This window comes from Haliotis rubra, unplaced genomic scaffold (assembly GCF_003918875.1).
Source record: "Haliotis rubra isolate DU_JTF1 unplaced genomic scaffold, ASM391887v1 Scf383, whole genome shotgun sequence".
Taxonomy (NCBI): Eukaryota; Metazoa; Mollusca; class Gastropoda; order Lepetellida; family Haliotidae; genus Haliotis; species Haliotis rubra.
The window spans coordinates 63,195-76,930 of NW_025767061.1; the positions used below are offsets into that span (position 1 = coordinate 63,195).

At 40.1% G+C, this 13,736-nt stretch overlaps 1 long non-coding RNA gene across 1 annotated transcript; it reads left to right on the forward strand.

Moving 5' to 3' along the window:
* Positions 1-6,862: 6,862 nt before the first annotated feature.
* Positions 6,863-13,341, forward strand: LOC124286453. The gene is made up of 5 exons (XR_006901034.1): positions 6,863-7,443; positions 8,044-8,891; positions 9,400-9,484; positions 11,617-11,715; positions 12,013-13,341. It is a non-coding gene; the product is annotated as an uncharacterized LOC124286453 (long non-coding RNA).
* The last annotated feature ends 395 nt before the right edge of the window (positions 13,342-13,736 follow it).

A 13,736-nucleotide genomic window follows, 5' to 3' on the forward strand; every position in this document is an offset into this window, starting at 1 on the left:
CCCTTTTTTTAATTTTTCAAAAACACTGTGTCCAGATATACAATATATTGAGAGCTGACACTCCTGTGACCATTCAGTATTTAGTTTGAACCCTTGGCATCATGTATGAATAAGTGAAAACATTAGGATAAGTTATGTTCTTATGATGACGTCAACTGAAAGGGAGTGGGTACTGGGTAGCGTCTCCAAAACAAGCTCGTTCGGTAAACATGAAGGGGGAGTCACTTGAACAAGCGATTTTAGTTTCAAATAGCTTTTTTTTGCAGTTTAATATCTTAGTTTGATTCACGCGGACCTTTACCAACATACAAAATGTTTCTTGCATACTTGTATTTTGTTTCAATTGGTTTAGGGGGAATCCCGCCAATACGCCTTTACATAAAATTGAATCAGAATGTATTAATTCTTTCCTGAGTTCGCGGCTACCAAGCTCGGCATGTGCAAAACTGTTACACCTTCGCTGTGACCTTTAAAATATAATATCTAAGTTTGATTCTAGCGGTCTTCTAGCAATCTCAAACGTACAAAATGTTTCTTGCATATTTGGTTTCCTGAAGTTTGTGATGGAATTTATTGCAGATTTTACGTTTTTTGCGGAGTACCAGGCCAAGATACAAAGTCACACAAAATGGGGATCGTGGGGCTGAAACATAGCAAAACCAATTTGCTTGAAGCTGACTGATAATATGTAGAAAAATATAACATAAAAACAGCTGCATTTGTATCATATTCTAGGTGAGGCTGGCTCTACATGCATGTACGTGTGTTAGATATACCCGTTAGAAACCCCCCACCCCCACTTTATATGTATACATATCAAAACCTCAACAGATATTTGCGAAAAGACATGCTACAGAGGACAGTAAGAGATTTTATATCAATTATATATCAGGACAAATATCATTTTCGTCATTTAGCTAAGATTTGTCAATTCTTTCTTGGGTTATCGCGCTAACAATCTTTATATCTGCAAAACCCACAGATTATTGCTGGGACCTTGCAAATTATCTCAAGGTCACTCAATTTAACTAGTGTCGGTGAATCTCGCTAATATACCTTGGTACCAAATTTGAACAAAATCCATCATTTATTTCTCGAGTTATTGCCCAAACAAGCTTGTATGATGTATGAAATGCAGCGAAAAACAAACACACGCGTATTTACGAGTGATTAAAACTGTTATTACAATTTACGTAAATATTTATTACATTTTACCGCAACCAAAATTATTACAATTTACGTCATTTTTTATTACAATGTACGTTTTTTATTACAAGTTACGTCGTCCCAGGGGGAAATACTTCCGCCCGTATCCCCTCTTAAACTTTTTTCTAGTCAAATCATATCACCTGAATATATATATATATCCAACTTCTAAAAATGTCACTCAAGAAATGTTTCCTCATCGTTATAAATTAGGGGGGGGATACGGGTGGAAGTCTTACCTTCTTTCATACCCTAACCGCTATAATGTCATTGAAAATATGGTAAACATAAAATTGGTTCAAAGAAGTTGTAATATCACCGAAAATAAGACAATTATAGTATCAGAGAGTTGCAATGTCATTGATATATATATATATATATATATATTTATATACATTTATATATATGTATATATATATATATATGTACAGCGATGGTTGTGTAATATAAAATGCAAATCTAGTATAATTTATAATGGTTGTAAAGATCATTGAAAATACAAGTCTGGTATTGAATCGTCAAAATGTTTCATAGGATTGAATGGGGGAGCGTGAATGGGGGAGCGTGAATGCCCTCTATATTGAAACGTACGTTAGTCACCCAAATTGTTACGTTTGTTTTGTTTGTGCAGTGTGACACAACACCAACAGCAGCTCCGACAGCAGCTCCACCAGCAGCTTCACTGGCAGCGCCATCTGCAGCTCCATCTGCAGCTTCATTGGCAGCTCCATCTGCAGCTTCATTGGCAGCTCCATCTGCAGCTTCATTGGCAGCTCCATCTGCAGCTCCATTGGCAGCTTCATTGGCAGCTCCATCAGCAGCTCCGACAGCAGCATCATCAGCTCCATCATCAGTTCCATTGGCAGCTCCATCTGCAGCTTCATTGGCAGCTCCGACAGCAGCTCCATTACCAGCACCATCAGCAGCTCCGGCAGCCGCTCCACTAGCAGCGCCATCGACAGCTCTATCAGCAGCTCCATTAGCAGCACCAGCAGCAGTTCCATTGGCCACAGCAACAACCATAGCAGCTCCGATGACCATGAATGTGGCGACACAGACCCTTACAGCAGTGAGTATGCTATTGGAGTTCATCACTTGGAGTTTGTTTCACTCGCATCGAGAGGCATGCATCCTCAATAGCTGAAAGTCTTTAGTTTCGCTTGACACAGATTTAGTGTCTCGTCCGTCAATCCGCAACTATTATTCTTTAATACGAGTTCTACTTCAACATCAGATTAGGTTCCCAGAAGCAAATTGTTTTCTGCACTGTCAAATATATATGAAGCATATTATCAGCTGTTTACGATTTATGTGTTTTTATTTCGCTCCGGAGTATTTCATGACTGTTCTAACTGACCAAGAAGAACTGCTTGATATTCTGCTCTACATTGCTTTCTTCTCAAATAATTCTGAACCCATTTCACATTGGTACATTGAAGCAGTTCCACATTATTGCATTTCATAACTTTAACAACCTTTCATGAATCCTTTTCATGCTTGTTTTAATTCAGGCTCAGGCGGCTGATGAAGCGAGGCAGAGGCGTGATGCTAGGCATAGGCAAAGGCAAGTAAGGCAACAACAACTGCAAAGACAACAACAGCTCCAACAGCGCCAACGATTTCAGCTTCAACAACAGCGCCGACAACAACAGCAGCAACAACCCCTACAGCAGCAGCAGCAGCCTCATCTGCAGCAGCACCGACAGCACCAGCATGCCAGGCAGCAGCAACAAGCCCGACAGCAGCAGCCCCGCCTGCAGCGGCAGCAGCACCGTCAGCAACAGCTCCAACAGCAGCATCAGCCCCGTCTCCAGAGGCAGCACCGACAGCAGCGGCAGCAGCACCGTCAGCAACAGCTCCAACAGCAGCATCAGCCCCGTCTCCAGAGGCAACAGCTGCAGCAACACCGACAGCAGCAGCAGCAGCACAGACAGAATCAAGAAACCCCATACGAGGAGCTGCTACGTGTTTTCGATGAGGAGAAGAGGACTTCGGTGAGACATCTTACCTGACTTTTGAGAATGATTGCTGGTTTTTAACGTTCCCAAACTGATCATGCTGGTTGTAAGAGCCAATACGGCCATGTTGTTAGTGTACCACGAGGGTGCAGGTCGTTGCTCATCTTATCAAGTAAAATAGACCTTGTTGACTGCAGCACAAGACTATTCACTCCTAATTACCAATAATCTTCAAATCTGTTGATTAAACAATCTTCCCATTGTCGCGGTTAGGCCTTAACTGTTCTCAGTTAAGCGTCAAAATGTTCCTTGTGTAAGTAGTCTTCAGTTTCCTGGAGACGCAGATCAACAAATACAAGGCGTTCATTTATCCTCAGTCTGACACCCCTAATGAAACAATGCTCACGTGCAGTAGGGAGAACACCAATATGTTAAGTAGATCTAACGGGTAAAGGTTACCCTGACCCATGGACTGGAGATAATGTCTAAGTATTGTTTCCTTGTAGACAAGGGGCCGAATACGGAAGCCAGCCGGTGTCGTCCAGGTGGCGTTGGGAGGAGGAGTGACCAGTAAGTTGAACGCCATGTGTTTCTAAACTTGATAGTAATATCTTCCCGCCTTTGCATTGTGTATATACCATATGAAGTAACACCTATGATGGTGACTACGATGTTGAAGATGTTTTCATCTTTGTCTCTCCACGTGTAAACGAAACCTTTCTTCATTCAGATGTCATTACCGTACGACAACGGGTCTTCATCAGACAAAGACATGGTTAGATGTCTCGTTCTTCGTGTCTCGCCAGCAGCCCTATGTCTCCATCCTCCAGGTTGTCATCCATAGCTGTCATCGACACCCAGCCTCCTCAGCCAGTCCCCGAAATTGGCATTCTCAGTCGGTAATCCCAGTGATCAACCTTAACGCTACCATCAGTCCCTCAATGGCCACTGACTACAACGCCATCCTTCTGCGAGCTGTCCAGGTATACAGTTGTGATCATCAAACCATTTTAAACTTTTAAGAAATATTTCCTGAGTGCAGATGATTTCATCATTTACCATGGTCGCTGATCTGCTTTGAACTAATTTTTGATTCGCGTTTGAAAAATGCTTTAGGCGTCTCATATCAAAACCATTCAATTGGGAACATACAAGCTAACTCACCATCTTTAACAAAGACTTTACAGTGATTCTGAATACTTCCCTTCAAAAGTTTAGGGGCGGTGGGGTAGTCTAGTGGTTAAAGCGTTGGCTCGTCACGCCGAAGACCCGGGTTCGAATCCCCACATGGGTACAATGAGTGAAGCCCATTTCTGGTGTCCCCCGCCGTGATATTGCTGGAATATTGCTAAAAGCGGCGTAAAATCAAACTCAGTCAGTCAGTCAAAAGTTTAGACTCACTTAAAACACTCATTATATGTTATGTATATATATATATATATATATATATATATATATATATATATATATATATATATATATTATATATATATATATATATGGTTACATTGAAGATTGATTTTTTCCACTAACTTGGGGGATACCAACTGAAAACCTTATCAACATGAATTGCATGAGGATCATGCATCAAATTGCTGCAAAGTATGTGCAAATATCGTGCATATGAACAGCTGCGTTTTGGTGTAAAGTTTTGTTAAGAATTCGCAAGTTTTCACTGATTATGACAATAATCTTTTCAACGTTACGAATTTGTTTTACACTACATCAATTCATGTGTAAACAATACCATTAAACAGTATGAAATATTTATCAAAAATCAGTTTAGAACAGTTGTCTGAAGTAAGTGGCTATATTTACACTAGTGAGTCTAAACTTTTGAAAGGAAGTATATTTCACCTCAGGTGTGCTCAGTCAAGACTTTCTTCATTATCAAACAATAAGTTATATCACTGAGGATAAGACGTATATAGTATTGGTCGACAACAGTTGTAACGTCATTAATCATATGTATAGTAATGGTTGTGTAAATATCATTGAAAGTGCAATGTATAATTTAATAACCGTTGTAAAAATCATTGAAATTACAACATGTCTGGTATTGATTCGTCATATTGTTTCATAGTGTTGAATCGAGAGTGTGTGGATGTTCGCTATTTTGCAAAGTACGTAAGTCACCCTATGTGTTACGTTTATTTTCGTTTTCCAGGCTGAAACAACCCTGACCACATCTGTGACGGCTCGAACGGCAACTGTTATAGCAGCACCAATGGTCGCCGTAACGGGTATGGCCACAGCAACACCCTCAGCAGCACAACCGGTGACTATGGATGTGGCGACTCAACCTCTTTCAGCAGTGAGTATGTTATTCCAGTAGATCACCGGCAGCATGTTTTTCAACAACATTGAGACGCATGCATTCTCGATAGCTGGATTAATCTTCAGCTGCGCACTCAGACACGGGTGAGTTCCTGGTGCATATTCTCAATTAGCCCCAGGGTACTTCGGTGAGATTTCTTACCTGACTTCCGAGAATGATTCTGTCAATGTTTCTCGTAACGACCCCATACGACCACTCGTATTTTGTTTTTGTACCACGCGTGTGAAGGTCGTGGCTGAATCTGTGGATCCAAGTAAATCCAAGGGGTAAATGTACCATACTACTCGGATCGGAGAAAGGGTCTAAGTATTGTTTGTTTCCTTGTAGGAGGGAAAGAGTACTAAAGCCTGCCGGTGTCGTCCAGGTGGCGTTGCAAGGAAGAGTGACGTGTAAGTTGAATGCCATGCGTTGTTTAACTTATTGATATTAATGGGTTCTTGCATTCGCCTTGGGTATAATTCAGGGGTGGAAATAACTCATTGCCCGACGTCCGTGTCCAGTGTTTTTTCTGTCAGGCAAGCAAATATGTATATCACACTGTACCGGTGTCCCGTTGGCTTTCCAATGTTAATTATGTTGTTTATTTAAAAATCAACAAGAAAACGGCCGGTATAGTGCAAAAATTATCAGGGCAAGTGATTTTACATGTGCCACTGTACCTAAGTACACTAGCAATTTGAAAGTTATTTCAACCCCTACCTTTTTCAGATGGCATTATCGTATAACAATCATCAGTCGCCATCCTTAGCAGTCATCTACCGTCAGCCACCTAACTTGGCACCCTCAGTTGGCATCCATCAGCCGGTAATCCCAGTGATCAACCACACGCTGCCATCAGTCTTCCATGACTGCAAGCGACCACCCTCCTGCTACCTCTCCCGGTATGCGCAGTTATGATCATCAAACCACTCAAAACTTTTCAGAATCTTTTCCTGAGTGCAGATGATTGTAGTTAACTTGGCAGCTGCCTTGCTCTGTCTTTGGTTCCTTTCACAAAACTATTCCCCTCTGAATATCAAAACTGTCATTAAGGAACATTACAAGTTAATTCATCATCTGTTACAAGATCTTTTCAAATATTCTGATCCTAACAAAATGCGATCTTTTTCTCCTCAGGTGTGTTGCGAGTCCAGAGGTTCATTACCTCCACCATTTACACCGCACATGTGCAGGAATATTAAAACTTCATATGCTATATAATAATTCCCACGATCATGCTATCCAATTACGATGCGAAATTGTTGGAGTAATCTCCGCTTCCATTTACATGACCACCTGGTTGATGATGTATCGTGTCCCTACTGATAACCGGGCCGCTTTGAGATGTTGAGGGGTGTTTCATGTTTCATGGCTCACTCCTACATGAAACACCCGCTAACACCTTCTAGTTGAACGAAGACTTGGTGGTATTCGTAAGCATTGTCTCAGTTGGTTGTATTTGTTGAGTACTTTGAAAGGCAACTGGCAACAGGAGATTTAATACCATTACACGTGAATGTCAGATCATATTGATATTTCGTTTACATTTGAACTGTTTCGAGGTTCAGTTTAATGTTGTAATTTACTTATCCGTATACTAAGCGTAGAGGATGGAGTATCCTAATCATGTGCGGTCGTATGGTTGGTATCAGGAAGTGTGTTGCTATTTAACCTGTGTTATCCGATCAACGTCCGTTGAACACTCTCATCAGATGTAATAAGCGGAACACACAGCCCTGGGCCTACCAAAATGGACAATGTCTAGGATCTCGGCCAGAGATGCCTCACTCACCACTTTATGAAACTCCAGATCTTGGCCAACCACGACACACTCTCCAATCTCTGCCAAAGGCTAAGGTCTACGTGCAGACGTTAGAGGACCACAAACATGGACATAGTCCTGTAACTCGGCCAGATGCTGTCACACATCAGGTCTCAAGCATGGATGTCTGACTCTAGAAGGTGAGCATTCCTTTCATGATCTAAAAATAACCCTGCCAAATGGCCTACAACCTACCAATGAAAAAACAAGCATTGAATCAGCCCACTGTGCGAAATAGCCACTGGCGCGCTAGCCCGTTGCTAGTAAAAATCCTGTCTGGCCAGTAAATCTCCAGAATCACTGACCCGATTGGCTAGTGAATTTTCATATGGTTATTTTGTTAATATATCATTCTCTCCGACTTGTTCAGTTATAACGCACGTTTAAATCATGCAAGATTATTACCTGATATAAATGTTCATCATATTAGCAGCTTAATGATGAAACCTGTGTCTACATTTACATTTCGGGCTAGTGAATTATTTGCTGGGCTTGTAACTTTCAGGCATAGCTTGCCCGACTAGCTAGCAAAATTTGAAACATCTCGCACACTGAATCACCCTCGGATATTTCATATTTGCTTCATGTGTATGTATTCAAAACCTATACCAGAGTGTATGCATGAAGGATTGCTTCAATTTTTCAATAGTCAGACGAATATCAAAACAAGTTTCCATCATCTTGAACAAGAGCTTTATAATTATTATAGTCCTAACAAAATGTTATCGTTTTCTCCCCAGGTGTGTTGAAAGTCCAAAGCTTCTTTACCTTTACCATTTACACCGCTCCATGTGCAGGAAACCATACCACTTCATATACTACTATATGATTCCCACGATCTAGTATCCGATAAGGATGCGAAATCAATCTCCACTTCTTTTTTCATAACCAAGAGGGCTCTTTAGGATTACTTGTTTAGCCAAATCGCCCAACTCGTTGATGGTGCATCGTGTACCTACTGATTACCGGGCAGCTTTGAGGTGTTGAGGGGTGTTTCATGTTTCATGGCTCACACTCCTACATGAAACACCCGCTAACACCTTTTAGTTGAACGATGACTCAGTGGTATCCGTAAGCATCTTCTCGGCTGGTTGTATTTGGTGAGCAGTTTTAATGGCAACTGCCAACAGGAGATTCAATACCACTGCAACGAGAATGTCAGATCATACCAATATTGTGGTTACATTTTGAACCGTATTATGTTGCGCGGTTTATCGTAGTATTTTAATCATCCTTGATGCTAGGAATAGATGATGAAGTATGTTCCTAATCATGTGCGGTTATATGGCTGGTATCACGAAGTGCTTTGTTCATCTTACCTATCGGATCCACTTATGTCCAATACTGCCTCATGGAGTGCGATATGCGGAACAGTCCTCAGTCTACCAAAATGGACAAAGTCTAGGGCATCATTCACCAGAGATGGTTCAAATCCAGATCTTGGCCAACCACTTTGATAGACTTCCCGATGTCTTCCAACCACTAATATCTACGTCCAGATCTCTGTCGACAACAAACATGGACCTAGTCATGTGACTCGGCCAGATTATGTCAAACATCAGATGTCAAGCATGGATGTCTCCAGAAGGTGAGTTTCAAACTATACATGCAATAATATGATTCGGAATTGTAGTTTCTATATATGCCTTTTCTGTGTACGTATTTGTTCCCAAAATTATAATTCTTTCCATCATCTTGTCTAAAAAAACCGATCAAATAGCCTATACCCTACCACTGAAAAGGTGAACTTTGAAACAGCCTCAGGTGTTCTATATTTCGATTCATATATATTCATAAACCTATCCCAGACTTTCTGACAAGAAGAATGGCTTCAACTTTCACATAGTCAACTTTCCCTTTGTATCGGGCACTATCCAAGCATCTTCTGCCTTTGGTACAGAGATTGCACGAATTTGCAGGCAAAGCCACCCATACATGCTTTTTATAATAATTCAAATACCCGCAGAATCTATTTGTTCGGCGCTACGTACATTTCATATCATAAGGATATACACTGTCATCCATGTCTTACTGTCTGCATATTTGTTTGTCGGCCCAGGTATATGTGATTCTGATCCCAGTCTGTCCTTGTACAGGTGCCATTGCTACAGCAGTAGATCTCACCTGTCTCCCACCTGCTACACCTGTAACGTCAAGCTCAGCATCTGCATGTTGTCTACGGTAAGTATTTAAAACTTAGATCTGAGCAATTACTTTGTACATTTTAAATAAAACACTGATATATATACACATTCTGAGAGAAGAAGAAGCGTTTAACATTATTCTATATATTCCAAGACGGTCTTGCACCAGTTTTTCTTCAGCATTTACTCCCACATTTAGTAGGCAACCGGACAAGTTATGAGTTACGAATCTCCGATAATTTTAGCCAACCATGTACAAGACTGGGGTGCTCAACGTCATCTTATTCCATCAGCAGTTAGAATGTGAAATAATATTCCCTTAGCTATTAGAAATTACGACTGTTGCATCATTTAAATCTTATATCCACGTGAAAGACAAGTGTCTTTATGTCAAAGTTTGTTGAGATATGTAAAAGCGCATGATACCCATAGAAAAGCTTAAATCAGGCATCGTATTAAATGTCTCAAAATATATAAGTGGCATGACCACCCGAAGATCGACAGGACTGGATATTATTTGTAAATTAATATGACATGCCGTTTACTTCCCCAGTTTAATTTATATTCCCTTAAAGGGTTATCTTAGCTCTATCCTTCAACCCGATCCCAACCACCGTCTGCAACACCAGTCCTGGATTTGCTTTTGAGACGACGACTCCTACCTATTTGTTTTTATAGTGATAGTGAGACTTAATGGTAGCTACATCCTTACTGGTTTCAGGATTAAAGTAATTATTTTTACGTCAGCTATCGTTTATAATGGCTATGTCTAATTTCAAAATAGGCATTTAAAAAGTGTCCTTTGTAATACAATATCATCACACACTAATTTGCATAAAGCCATGGTCTGTTCCAAATAACTCGCTTTCCAAATAATTGCTGTCTAGGCATAAAACTTCACTGAAATAAAAGGAAGGTTACATATATTAAATCCATTGTTGCAAACGCAACAAAGGCTATCTACAGCTTTAAGAGATCATAAATACAAATTTACCACTTGACTGTCTCTTATCTGCTTTTGATACGATGATTCTACCAATTATAACATATGGTTCAGAAATTTGGGGATACGAAATTTTAAAAGTGATTGAAATGCAGTCTACATTTAAAATTTCTTAAAATCGCGACTGGACTGCGTGAATCCACCCCAAATTGTATCATCTATGGTGAACTGGGTAGAACTCTCAGGAAAATTCTGTCAGACCAGTTATAAAAGTGGAGAGAAAACAGATATTCCAGCGCATGTTATTTTGGCATAAAACTTCGGTGGCAGGGGGCATTGCGAGGGAAGTTCGTTTATGTATACTTTGCAAAAAGTTAAGTAAATTTTGAGAATGACCTACTTAACCCTGTACCGAAAACTGTCACAAATCATGTATAACTGTATTTTGACCAAACATCAACAGTGTCTATATGGTTATCCCTGGAAACGCTCTATTCAAACTGTGCTTACCAATATTGGACGAAGTGAAATATTTGTCGATCCCTCGCTTTGGTCTACTCCCTGGCTGGTCTCTAGAGCAGGAAAATTCTGTCAGACCAGTTCAACCAAAAGTGAAGAGAAAACAATGAATACAATATGAACAATACTTACGTACTATACCTAATTCTGTCTCTATCCCTATTCTAAGATTCCGCACTTCAATTAATCACTACCCATAGCGACTGGTCGGTGGCAGGGCATTGCGAGGGAAGTTCGTTTATGTATACTTTGCAACCAAAATGTAATGGGAGATGAGATTCATTACATCTTTAGATATGTAGCTCTTCTCCCAACCAGATTATTGTATATTCCGAAACTATATTATCAATACCCAAATGTATAAACTTTTGTAAAATTTGGACACCTAAATGCACAAAAGAACTGAAATGCCTGTCTAGATAAATAAATATTTTACAAACCCTGTTAAGAAATAGTAGCAACGACGCGTGTATTATGTGTATTATATCTGGTGTTCTGCTCTTGTACCACCGTAGGTGGGTTTGGAGTCAATAGATTGATTGATTATTTCTGCACTAATCTCTCCACAGTAAAGTCCTTATTTATGTTTCCCATCTCCCTACCACTGAGACTGTTGTTAGGCCGAACTTAGTTTAACAGATATTTCTCACCATTTCACATATTAACTACCGAAATTGTAGATAGTTGTTTTTTTCTATTCCCGACAGTACTCTAGCTATCTTCCACCTGATCTCTTCTGTCTCCCACCTGCTACACCTGTCATCAAACTCACCTGTCTCACCGTCACCATCTGCATGTTTTCTACGGTAAGTAGTTGAAACTTAGATCTGAGCAATGTATTGGTATATATTAAATACAACACAGATACACTGCACTAGCTATCTTCCACCTGAACATCAGGCAGCTAAAATAGATTATGTACTCAGACTTAGAAGGCATTTGAAGGAAGACATATCGTAGCCACTTCATGATGATGTCGGCATCGTGTTTCCTACTTTTATAACAGGTTTTCCATGTAAATAAATGCAATAATCGCCATGCATAAATTTGTTATTCATTCGTCAAAGTTACAGACTTTAAACACATGTACCTTTATCCAACAGACATCATGAAGCACCTGACTGACGCCGTGACCGTCTTCCCTCCAGAAGGATGTCAGGATCTCCCAAGGTCCTACATGCTACAGAACACTGACCGGGATGTCCTTAAAGAACTGTCAATCATCAGTACACTAATTGATCTCAGTGTAACTTTATCTGTCATTTCAAAGAGTCAGTGTCCCTGGAACATAAAACATTACATTTGGGCAGTACCCTAAGGCAGTCTTTCTTGAATACAATTGGGAAAACGTGTTAGATCTGTCAGAACTGTTTCAGGGTTACATTACCAAATAATATCTGATCTATTTGTCAGACACATTTATGTAGGTTTACTGTTACTAAACACGTTGTCTCTTTCGGGCTGTCAGGAGGGTGGATATATACAGGTGTGGTTGAGCCATGCTACCCTGGATGTATTCAGCCAAGTGACATTCTAAAAACATTAATAATATATATTTTGTCAGGTTTGGAAATCAAATGCACATAGGTTTTGATGTATTTAGATATCTGGTAAATGGTCTACATTTGAGAATGTTATTGATTTTGCCTGTTAGGAGATTTGAGTGGCATTCTGAAAAACATTAAAAAAGTATAAGTTTTGGTGTATTTATATCTTTGAAAGCGTCTCTATGTGAGATAGGAATTGATTGTGTCTGTCAGGAGGATGGATATATACAGACGTAGTTGAGCCATGCTGCTCTGGATGTATACATTCTACTGACAATATAAGGAAGTACATGCACAAAACGCACATAGCGTGTCATACTTGGTTTAAACAAGGCAACTCCGCATACATACTTGTCATATGTGGGATGTATGCAAACGTTTAACGAAAGATTGAAACCTGTACCAGCAACGGTCGTTGTTTAGCCAGGAGTGAGTGGGTTTGATTTTACGCCGCTTTTTCGCAATATCACGGCGGGGGGCAACAGAAATGGGCTTCACACATTGCACCCATGTGGGGAATAGAACCCGAATCTTCGGCGTGACGAGCGAACGCTTTAACCACTAGTCTACCCTACCGCCCCTGTTTAGCCAGGAACATTATTAAGCAAGCACAAGAGATGTGCTGAGACGCCCTCAAACGCTGTGTACACAAGATGTACAAACGTGTTTCTTATTATTTCCATGTTCCGTGTTCCGTTGTGTTGATTTTAGTCCCCACCATACCTCCACCCCGCCCTTCCTCCACCCCAACCCATCCCCGATAAATAGGATTGTATTTTCAGTATCTGTAATTTGACAGCGTCCCCCGATTTTGTACATAGTACATTGCTGTTCTTCGTCATTTTCTGTTATGTTGAATCTTATTATCAATAAAGCTTTCACTATATACGATATTTTGTTGTCTATTTAAAAAAAACTGGAAATCTCAAATGTTGTCAAATACTCTGCAGTTAATTTGCTGAATTGTCTCTTAATCGTACCAGGATCTGCTGATCGTGGACTTAGACTGGAGTTGCATGCCAGTGTTGTTCAGTTTCACAGCAGTTGTAGATAAACATATCCTGAATATTTTCCTGGTTTGTATTACATGAGCATTAAGCATACCGGTTTCTAAATTTCCCAACATTATGGGTACAATCTTTCTACCAAGAATTAAAAGCATATTACGACTTTTCCTAAAGTTGTTGCAAAATTCAAATCACGGATGGTATAGTCGGAAAATTGGCTCTGATTCAGCAGAGATTTCATATGAAACATAACGTCTCCATGGGTTTCTACTT